Below are 11,777 nucleotides of genomic sequence, written 5' to 3'. Positions count from 1 at the left end.
TGATTTTTTTGCATAGCATGCAGCCCTAGAACAAATTGTTCATATTGATGACCTCAGTGATTTACAGCAAGCCAACAGACGCTCACACTAAACATGCAAACAGAGCTAATGTGCTTCTCTCATTCAGTATTGTGAAGAAAGGATTGGTAGAGTCACCACAGCGTTGTACTAAAGGAGGAAGTCAATGTCTGATCCACACTGACTTCTGTGGGTGGTGCAGGGCAGTCCAGACATAAAAGATGCTTCCCCTTTGTTTTGAACAGTTAACTGTGTCCACCTTTTTATTACTGAGGTTTGTGTGCAGGGCTACTGACAAACTTCCTCCATCTTCTTGTCCAGGAACTGCTATTCTTTACAGTGAAAACAGATTTTAGAAAAACTCCTGTCTGTTAGTGTGACTGAGCGTTTGGTAAAATACAGAGCTGATTTGAGTTAATGAAAAACCTTACAGAGAATACCGAAGCTCCCAGTAATAGTCTGGTCTAGCAAAATGCCACTCAGGGGAGTCTTCAATCTCAGAGACATGCAGTGGATGACACCGTCATGCTGAAGACAGCTGGGGGGCACTGCAGAAACATTTCAGTTTGATAACTACATGAATTCAGAATATACAAGGTTGATATTTTTCATGTAAGCGCTGGCCTTGTCACATCCTGCAAGCAAACATGCACCGAGTGCAGCAAAGCAGAAACTGAGTCACAATAACAAACTATACCACACCTAAAACCCATTAGACAACCCAATACCAGATTATCTAGAGTCCATTAAGGGAGGAACGCCACCAGCTGCCATGTGGCCATTACCTGACAAAGAACCTCAGATAATTGAGATGGAAAAATCTAAACCCAGCAATCCAGTTCATATGCAACAACAAGTAACCACATGTCAGACACTGCATGCAACAGATAATTATTAACTATAGCACATTAAACTTGCAAAAATTACAGGTTTGAAGTGAGTAACGTCTCCCCATGTAATGTTATGCAGTGTTGCTAAGCAGCTGATGACCCCATGTACATGGATATGAGTTTAAGCTGCCAATAAGTGCAGTGAAGTGTGGCAGCAGCATAAACTGTGGGACACAGCACTTTGGATGTAATTATGATATAAGAAAACAGTAAATGAAGCTGTCATATTAGCCCGTTACCTTGAGCTCTAATGCTGAGGATGAAGTCTATGGAGAAATTGTGATTGCGACAGCCCAGCTTGTTTCTCATGAAGCCAATATTACAGGAGAATAATTAAGTGAATGAACTCTGCACATGACAACAGACTTGCTCTTTTTTAACCTCTACTAAAAACCCTTTGTAGTGAGCCAGAAGCAAAATCCTCCAAAACAACAACAACAATATGCTAAGAGGAAAATAGCCACGAACAACCCATAACACTTATCTTTGATAACACCTATATCTGAGTCAAGTTGGAATCAAACATGAGTAGCATGAAAGCATCATTGTGCACCTGTGACCCAATACCAAAGGCAAGAGCTACAAAAACCTTTCTCTCAGTAAAAAATGCAATTAGAGCACACGGGCAAATGACAGCAGTAGAACACAAGAGCAACGAAGTGACCACAAGTATCCGTGTGGTAGGAAGAGCAAACAACCGGCAGCCATATTGTCAAGTGCATAAACAAGAAAAAAAGATAAAGAACAAAACTCTCATGGTGTTTGTGGCTTAAATACTCAGCTTACCTGGTCGAAGTAGAGCTGTGATACTGGGCGTGAAGACTTCTTTAGAGAGAGTCGCCTTGGTCCCAGGCTGCAGACAGGACAGGAAGCCCCGACCTCTTCCCGCTTGAACCTTGTGTTTGAGGCGACAGGTGACTCAGGTGACAGGTGACAAGGCGGGAACATCCACAAGGAGAACAGGCCAAGGTGGTTATTCCTCCACAACACCGTCCTGAAGACACGGTCGCTTGCAGGTGAGCAAAACACTTAGTTGCTAAGTGTTAATAGTGCTAACGGCACAATTAGCTTGTTACGATACTAGCTAAAAAAGCTACCCAAGCTAAAGCTGTGAGTGTGCCTAAAGGAACAGTTCAAATGGTCCGCCATTTTTCTTCTTCTTATTATTCTCTCGGGCAGATTGGGCACGGTTTAGTACATTGCAGTGTCCCACTGGCGTAATGACGTAATTGCTACTAGTTCCCGTTATTTTTTTAATGTTGCGTTCGATATTCAGGGCCGCAGCACGGATGTATTATAAGACCTTATATATAAATATATATATATTTATAATACATTCATGGGCCACAGTCCTAAAACTACATTTCTATTACCCTAGTTTTCCGCTACAGCGCCACCTAGCGAATTGGTTAGACAGGGTTCACGTTGTTCGACACAAGGATATCATGCATTGTGTATGTAGGCAGCTAAGTTTAGCATGAAGAGTTCACTGCTTTTGTCACATTTAGTGTCACAGTAAAAGCACGTGTTACTAATAACATTGTTAAAGATGGCACCTTTGTATTCAAGTCATGGATGTATTGTGATTCAAGTACTACCAGTGAACCATAAATAATAGAATGCTGTCTTCATTTATTTTATTAACACCTATGCTTTTACTGTGAAATGTTAAAATATATTCCGTGAGAAAGGAAAACAGGGACTAATTTACGTTTACTCAAGTATTAGTATTTCCCTTTTATATTTGTACATGTAGAATTGTGCTTCACTGTATTTCAGAGGGAAATATTTTCCTCTGATAGTTACAGACAGATGTGGTCCACAGAAGTGTTCAAAGTAAAGTAGCCACAGAAATTAAATTCTAATTTAAAGTAAAAGTCTTGCAAACAAAACTTTACCTATTGTCTACCACTGATTATGGAGGCTTTTTTAATCTCCTTATCCAAAGATAACAAGTTAACTGTCTTTACATCTCCGGATAACAGAGTAGTTTTCTCATGGTGCTCGGTTAATTATTTCATTATCTGAAGAGAACAGATAATAATACTACTTAAGAAATACTTTCACTTAAATAAAGGATCTTAATTTGTCTTCAACAACTATTAAAGTCATATATCGACAAATCTTTACATTTCCAACTATTTCTCAAAGGCTAATTGGACTAATTTGAACATCTCATTGAACAGCGTGTAACTGCACCACCCATCCTCAAATATGGCAGGAAGCATATTAGTCCAAGGTATTAAAAGATATCTCTGATATTTAATATTTCTGATAGAATCACAGTTACTAACGGTTTTATCTCCTGATGATTAAAATTTGATGTAAAAGACATCCAAACTAAGCCAATCAAGTAAAGTAACATTAATAAAACATGTATATAGTGGTGGTTTTGCAGGGTACGAATACTGTTTGATCCCATTTGTACATAGTCGTTTTCAACTTTTAGTCCAGTGAATAATGTGAGAATAATAACCTGCATGACTTCACAGTGCCTGTTCATGGTGGGAATTGTTTTTCTGTCAATAATATACAGTCTAGACCTCTTCTATGTGAAAAGTGTCCTGAAATAACCTCTGTTATGATTTGGCACTATATATTAAAAAATTGGCTTGACTTGACTTGACATCATTTGGACAAATGAAATAACCTTTTCTTTTCTCAAGAGCAGAACAACATGTCAGTATCTGTAGATTACAGAGTCACATGTGGTCTGTATAAAACATACACTACAAGTCAAGTATAGACAAATAGGCAATAGGTCAAATATGACTCCAATAGAAGTGAAAGTTGTTCAGTCAAATTTTTTCTCGAGTTAAAGTACTGGAGTACTTTTAAAAATAGTATTCAAAAGTACATTATTTATAAGAATACAATGTTGTATTGTTCCACATTTACAGAATCTAATGCCTCTGAAACAACCTGCTGAATGAACTGACTTATTAGAACCTGTAGAATAAGAAGCTTGTAGGATATGCTTCAAAGACTATATAAATGACCATAAACACAATTGAATCAACAAAAGGAAAAGGGAGTTATTGTCATTTACGTATTTCATTATTTTTAGTTTGTGATGAAGTGTGGTCATGGTAAATACAGCAAACATTTCAAACTAAATGAATCTTTCTTTATTTCTAACCCTTCAAACACAGACCTCAGATCAGACCATGGTCTCCGATGAAGAATCTTCTGCCTCATCTTTATCTAACGTCGCGAAAAGGACAGCTTCATACATGGCTGACGGTGGAGGAGTTGGCTGTGATTGGTTTTTCTCCTGTGATGAACACAGTGTATGGTCTACCACATTTTCAAAATAACAGGAAACTCATTCCACTGATGAAAAACTGCTTCAAAGTAAGAGTCCTTCATAGAAATGAAGTGGAGTTAAAAGTACAATATTTGTCTTTTAGTGTAGTCAGTGGCAGATTTAGATACGGGCGACATGGGCATCTTGTTGGGGGCGTCACATCACGTCAATGATGTCATGTCACCATGTGGATCAAAGCGGGCGCCCTTTCTAGTTTGTGCAGCTTCTACTGAGAAGGTCTCCTCCCTCACACTCAGAGGTGGTGGTAGATGGGGAGGGGGTGGGGGGAGTTTGCACTTCTATCTCTGTACAGAACTAATGTAATTAGTAAAATCAGTCACAGCAGGAAAAGCTGCCAAATAAACACGATTCATTCATAATACTGTGAAATCATATATATAAATACATATATAATTATAATATATATAATAATACATATATATAATTTTGGTACTAATTGATGATGAAAGCAAGAAAGGTCAGGCTTCAAATGACAGTTGTGCAATTTAGAATGTGTGTTTCTTGTTTGAAGTGTGTATTTGTGTAACAATAATAATGATAATAATAATAATATACTATCAACAGGTCGGTCACAACAGAATAATAATAGTGAACATCACTTTCACCTGCCATGTTATTTATTAAGTTATTTTCCACAGACATCATATCCTCTGATACACTGTGTGGTGTGAAACTTGACTATCTAGCATTTGTTTACTTTCTTTTCTTTTCCCTCCAGGCTCCTGTACTTTGATGACACCTTGTAATATTAGCGCTCGCCTCGTTTGCTGAACTTCAGTTCAGCGTGGCACTTTTTTCCAAAGGAGATACCACTTGCCCCCAGTGCTTGCTGCTTTTCTGCGATTAGTTCAGGTACTAGAACCCTCCAGGCAGATACTTTGCCTGAAGGGTTTGTTAAGAGCAGGCTTTTGTGGCTTTGTTGTTAATTAGGTTGCTTGTTTTGTGTACTGGTGAAAATAACACTTGAATTGTTTGCATCCATGTCTGTTTGCTGCCACTCTAGATACACAAGTGTTCGACTACGTCTATTTACTGAGAAGTAGTAAGTGTTCATTTGAAAAATAGGGAAGTGTAATCAACTCGGTGGAAAACTTAATGAAATAGTCCATTAATAATAAGTAACCAATGATATATAAATGTAAATGTTATGGTAGTATAAAGACAGATAATAAATTAACTAGCAGTACCAACTATTACTGTGCTGTGCCCTCTAGTGGCCAAAGAGATGTACACTGTGTCATTAGTTTGATTCAATTGAAGGTGGTGATTTAAAAGGTCCCGAATCAAAGAAAGATGAGAACAATCCAAACAATAGTTAAATTCAGCTGCTGGTCTTAACTCTGCAGTACTGCGTCAGTTACAGCAGCAATATTTGGTAGCTTTAAAGTTTGTCAAATCCTGTTATAAAATTTGCAGAAAACAAACAATTAAAAAAACTCTTCTTCAGGCTGCTTTTGTGAAGGAAATGTTTATAGTGAAGGACGTGCTTTAGCTAATGTTGTAGTTTCCAACAGTTCCCATTAAATCTCACTAAAGAGTCAAAATTTACTGATTGCACCTTTAAAGGAGTTATTTGTAAGTTTTGCTATTGCTACATAGCTAACATTAGCATTAGCAGCTGCTTACTTACCAGTCTGGAGGAAACGTGGTGAGTTCAGCATCAAACTTCCTTCCTTTGTTCACCAACATCTGTCTCCAGAGGTGGAAAACAAACACCAATGTTAACTCTTGTCTCTGTCACGTCTTTTTTTCTACTGACGTAAGCATGCTAACCAGCTAGCCCCGGCCCGTCTTGTCACTTTCTGACAGCGATTCACTGTAGCTTCCAGTCTGTCCTGAACACGTAGCTGCACAGAGGACGTATTATAACTTCTTTTCTTGTAAACGCAACGATGGCTGAAGCTCTTCTCAAGCTACAATCACCACCACCCGCTGCCAGCAGCAAACCATATTCATCGACAGAAAGAATATACAGATATCCCCTTAAGTGGCGCCTCCATTTTGGTTTAGGGTTTTAAGGCTTTAACCTCAGAGAGTTCAGCCCTGTGACCACTGAGTACAGCTTTACCCAACACCTGGTGGTATTACACTGAGAGCAATTTATTTACTCAAAATTAATTTGTCCTGAATCGGTGACTCATTGGACGTCCTGTTCGTTTAGAGCTACTACTGTGTAACAATGATGTTCAGGATTTAAATCTGAGCTTGGATTTTTGTTACATGTCGATACCATGTCTCGTTTCACCGTCCACTGTTTGAGTGAAATAAAACTACCAAAATAATCTTTATAAAAGGAAACAGTTGTTCTAAGTGCTTTTTTCTCTAGAGTTTTTTGATGGTTTGTCATTTTATCTGCCGGGTAAGAGATTGCCTCATAATCTCTGATGATTTCTCAAGCATACAAGAGCAGACCGACTGGTCTAAACATTACAATGAGGCAATTCATCTGCCTTTCAGTTCTGACTGCACTCTGCTGCTGCTGCTGCTGCCGCTGCTGCTGCTGCTGCTGCTGCAGGGACGAGCACAGGCCCCATGGCTTCAGACTATGGATGACTAACAAATGGGTTTGGAAATAAATATGTTATGACCTGAAGAAAACTTGGAGAAAAGTTTACTTGCATACTTTCTTGCCTTCAGTGAGGAGGAGACACTGGATGCACACAGATGGGTATTTAAACAGGACAAACATTAGACAGACATCAGTGGAACATCAAATGACTGTTGTTGTAATGCCGCAAAATACAGTGAACTCTCAATTTCTGAAACACTGACGTGACTCGACTCTCCTGAAACCTCTGCAATTATTTAAGATTTTCTCTTTAAATGTTCTGGGTTTCATGTGAGTGAGTTTGAACAGATCCAGTTGTAGTAGTGTAGCTGAACATGGAGGTGATTAAAAATCTGCCTCTACCCCTCCTTACTGTATCTCCTTTAAATTCTACCCATGATTTTCAGCTTGGCTTCGCATAGATTAGCGAGTTAAAATGGACTATGTTGGCATGTTTCTCCAGCTGTTAGCGCACTTGACAGTTGTGGTACATTAGATTAGCTGTGGCGTGGAAAGCTCAGATGCCCTGCAGTCAGTATGGGGTATCCTCATGAAGGAGGCGACTCAACAGCTGTACTTGTCCTTGGGAAGATAAGCTAGTAAAGAGCAGCAGAGACAGAGAGGCAGCGGAGACATTTTATAAAGGTGATGAGAGAAAATGAAATACAGCATATTGTAGGTAATAAGAAAATGGACCGGTCCTGAATTTTAATACTTCCAGCCACTTGTGTGGCTTATCGGAATGGCTGGAGGATTCGATTGCAATAAGATGAATTACATTAACATATAACTCCGAAGTAATACTTTCTTCTTTTCCCACACAAGAAACATATTGTTCTTTGACGGTCACTGTTTGGATTGCTTCTCAGCTCTGTCTGACGTTTGTGTTTTACAGATTATATTGTGCTTCAGTGAGCTATGCAGAAATTTCGGTTCTGACGGTGCCAACCTCTTCAGTTTGGGTTTTATTGTCTGTGTGCCTAAAGTCAGCCCACATCACATCTCCTGAGATGGTACCCTGACATACTTACCCATTCAGCTCCCTTCCTCAAAGCCCCCCTCTCGTCCCCCAGGAGATGCATGGATGAGCAAGCTTATTCTCCTTGTGGGGTGTTCCCCATGCATGACTGATGTTTAGATTAATATCCTTGACTGATTCCTGCTCTGCGGTGAGGAGAGGAGCAGGCCTATCAGAGCACTGCCACCCCCTCAGGAGTCCATTGATTTTCGCACCATTCTGACAAACACAGACCTCCTAGACTCACAAAATATTTTATCTGTTGTCCATTTAGATGCCGTCTCCTCGGGCCTCGCTGTCCACATCCGCTTTTATACAATAGCTCTTTTTGTCCTTCACCTGTGTTAGTAAATTAAGCATGCTGCCAGGTTATGTTCACCACATCCTCTCAGGAATTAGTTATTTAATTATATCTGATATGTGAATGAAGACAATGCACACAAATACAAATGTGACTGTTTCAAATCCTTGTTTATATATTTTATTTTGTAATTTTGAGCCCAAATAAAGCTGCAGCAAAACTAATCTTCTGTTATTGTCTGCACAGTAAAATGATTGAATCAATATTTAATAGAGTAAATGACTTAACAGGCCAGAATTAAAGAAAACCACACAAAGCAATAACAAGAACCATAAAGAAATTAATGTAAATAAAAAAAATCAGCATGGACATTTATGTTAATATACAATGACTTGCATTGATTTTTATATCATGTGAGTTCAGATGTGGTTCATCAGCTGCACAGTGTTGATTTGGCTCCAAACTCTTGTATTTGCAATGTGACACTTATTCTATGACAGTAAAGTAGTTTGCAGCCTCTCATATTAGTGCACATTAAACAGCTAAAGAGCCAGAGCCATTTAAACAATTGGCCTAAGAAGGTTAGGATTTGCAATAAAGTGGTGCTTTTTCGAATATCCTCCAAAGAGCCTCATGTGGACTGAATGCTAAAAACCAAACAGTGAGGAACAATGGTAACATCGCCCCCTGCTGACTCTTATAAGACCGGCTCCTCCTCTTCAAAGAGGTGAGAAACTGCTGGTGGGTGATTCAAATCCAAAATGAAAATTCATTTTATGGGGATAGTGATGTTTGTGTTGTGTGTCCAGGTTTAATCTCATAGTGTACACAACAGCAAAGTACAAACTTTACAAACAACACTGACAAGTGTGATACAGGACTTTGTGCATCTCTCTCTCTCTCTGTGTTTGTGTCAGACATAATCCATTTCTATATTTGAACAGGGGGTTGATTCAGTTGTGACAACACTTTGCTTATAATTTTTGCAGCGTGGAGAGTCAGAGAGTGAAACCAGCTTTGATTCCTAAAGCTTCAGCTTGACTCAGAGCTTAAAAACTGACATACAGTTCTGTATGAGCTTAACTTTTTTTTTTTCCCAGGGACATTTGTCTTTATCATGGATGTAAAAAATCAGTCAACAGTCAATGACCCAGACCAAATATTATTACGGCATTGAAGGAGCACAGGGATAAACGACAATTAGAGCCTGAAATTGGCCCCAGGCTAAGACTGGGGGGTGGGTGGGGGTGGGGGGTCCCCTGGTCAACATTACAAAATATATCTAATAAAACACAAAACCACAACAATAGAATAAATATTAACATCAGACTGTGGAGTATGACAAGTACATGATGAGCACTCTGCAGCAGAATCAAACAGATAAAGTGTTTCTGACCTATGGGTACAGTTACACATGGATTTTAGAGAATAAATAATCAAAATTATGTGTTCCTCGAAACCCAAGCTAATGTTTAGAATGACAGCTTTTTGTTTGAAAGAGCTGGTGAGCAGAAATACTGCAATGATATTTCTTCCTACAGGCAGTCATCATCTACTCTAAATTAGCCTTGAATGAACAAAGGACATTAAAAAATAAAAAAAATTTCTGTGACTGAAGCTGTGCTGCTGTTTTTCCTCCACATCCAGCTGTTCTTCCTCAGTCCTCTCTGTCTCCAACTAATTGGCCTCCTTCCACCAGACAGCATCTCGAGCCAGGAGACCGGCTCACTTTTTATCCCTCAGGATCACGTGCTGGGAGGCCAGTTGACCTTCGTTCTGCCCCTCTCCACATCCTCAAGAGAGGCCTGGACTTTATAGCCCACACTGGCTTGTAAACCGAGTCAGAGTGTTTTCCCTTATGGGAGTTAGAGAGCATACTGTGTTACCCTTTTAAGAACCTTGAAAATGGATTCAATTTTATTTTTCTGGGCAGCAAGCGGTGGGAGGGAGTCTGCTGATGTGACAGTTCCCTTATCAAAAGACAGCGGGTTCTCTGGTTTCTGAATGGAGGCTTGACTCACCTCCGTCTTCAGGTTGATTATTTTTCTGTGGCTTTAATATCCCTTAAAATATGAACCAAAATAATGTGACTGAAGCGGTCACTTTGGATTGGTCAGATCAAGTCAGCTCTCAGATCCATGGTGACACTCTGTACATCTGCATCTAAAATAGAAACCAATGGTAAAATGAGTCACATGGATCTTGAAAAAATAAGACTGTGCTGGACGGAAAACCACCATCATCATGTCCATATAAAGCTAAAAGGAATAAACTATAACAGGTTTGTATGTCCCAAATGCGGACAACTAGAGCAGAGTGCCTGCAGTATACTGGTTTATTTTATGATGCCAACACAAAAGACTGAACTGAATTGGTAAAAGAAATCCACTGGGGAGGTGAGGCAGAACAAAGCTTATGAACAGAAGTCAAAACTCAAGAAAATCCAGTGAGGAAACATGAGGAGTTACAGAACAAGAAGCACCAGGGAAAACCGAGGAAAAACTCAACAGAAGTTCACCAGAGCAAACAGGAGAACAACAGACGGACAGAGACAAGGAGAGACTAAACACACACCTGGGAGGGACAGGTGATTGAACACAGGTGAAACACACGAGGGCGGGGCAGACAATCAACAAGGAGGGAAACACAAGACAAAGACATGAAGTAAAAACACAGTGGACACATAAGGAACTCTACAAAATAAAACAAGAAATGATTCAAAAGCCCAAACGAAAAGTGTCCATCAGGGCAAACCGGACATTGTATTAAAGTCTGCTGTCCTGTTTTTACACTCAGTACACAACCAAACAGGAATGTCATGTTTCCCTTACTGTGCATAGTCAAACAGTTCTGGCCACAATTACAACATTTCACCTCGGAGTTGTTTGCATTCAGACTGCTGGACCTGCTTTAAAACAGGCTCCGTATACACTGAGTGCTACACACAACCCCACACTAATGGAATTATGTCAGCGTGAAACCAAACGTTGGCCAACCAGAGCAATGCACTGTGGGAAAAACATTAGATGCATCCCAGTGGTTTTCACTTCTCCTCTTTTCTCTTCCCTCCATGTCGGTCCATTCCCTGCAGCCTTGTTTAATCCACTGTATCTCAACTTGCGTGTTTGTGAAAAATATTTTTTTCATACTGAAGTGCGTCCCAAACCAATTATTGTGGAGAGTGTGTACGTCACCACCCCCTGCTATGATGGAAACACAATGCCAGTTGACCATGGAGGAAACTGGCTCACAAACAGGTTCATGTGGACTTTGATAGTCTGTATTAAGTAATTCACTTCAATCAGACTTTGCTCCCTTTTCCTCACATAATGAAGTGATTTCAAAGTAAATAATTCCCGTCATAATCCAAATCATACACCTTCTTATTGCTGTGGCCCTTGATCATCCATCGTTTGAAGGATATATGTGATGCAGTAATCTCCAGTTGTCATGAAGTTGCAAGGAGAGTTGAAAAGACTAATCAAGTGGAGGAGTGATGTGTTAATTAATAGCCCTGGTGATGGCTGTTCCTTCCAACAGTAATGAAGGTGTTCCACAGTGACCCATTCTTTTATTGGCTAATCATTAACTGTAAAATAATTACAGCATATCACGTATGACTAAAGAAATTACAGCTGCCACAAGCGATCTCCACAGTTACGCATTACTTTCAT

The 11,777-nt window shown here is 39.6% G+C and overlaps 1 long non-coding RNA gene across 1 annotated transcript; it reads left to right on the top strand.

Annotated features, from left to right (window-relative positions):
* Positions 1–1,657: 1,657 nt before the first annotated feature.
* On the top strand, positions 1,658–6,446 carry LOC130182983 (uncharacterized). The gene is made up of 3 exons (XR_008829764.1): positions 1,658–1,924; positions 4,061–4,262; positions 4,955–6,446. It is a non-coding gene; the product is annotated as an uncharacterized LOC130182983 (long non-coding RNA).
* Positions 6,447–11,777: the final 5,331 nt, after the last annotated feature.

This window comes from Seriola aureovittata, chromosome 15 (genome assembly GCF_021018895.1).
Source record: "Seriola aureovittata isolate HTS-2021-v1 ecotype China chromosome 15, ASM2101889v1, whole genome shotgun sequence".
Lineage (NCBI taxonomy): Eukaryota > Metazoa > Chordata > Actinopteri > Carangiformes > Carangidae > Seriola > Seriola aureovittata.
The sequence above is the reverse complement of the archived record's forward strand: the minus strand, read 5'-3'. Positions and strand labels throughout refer to the sequence as shown.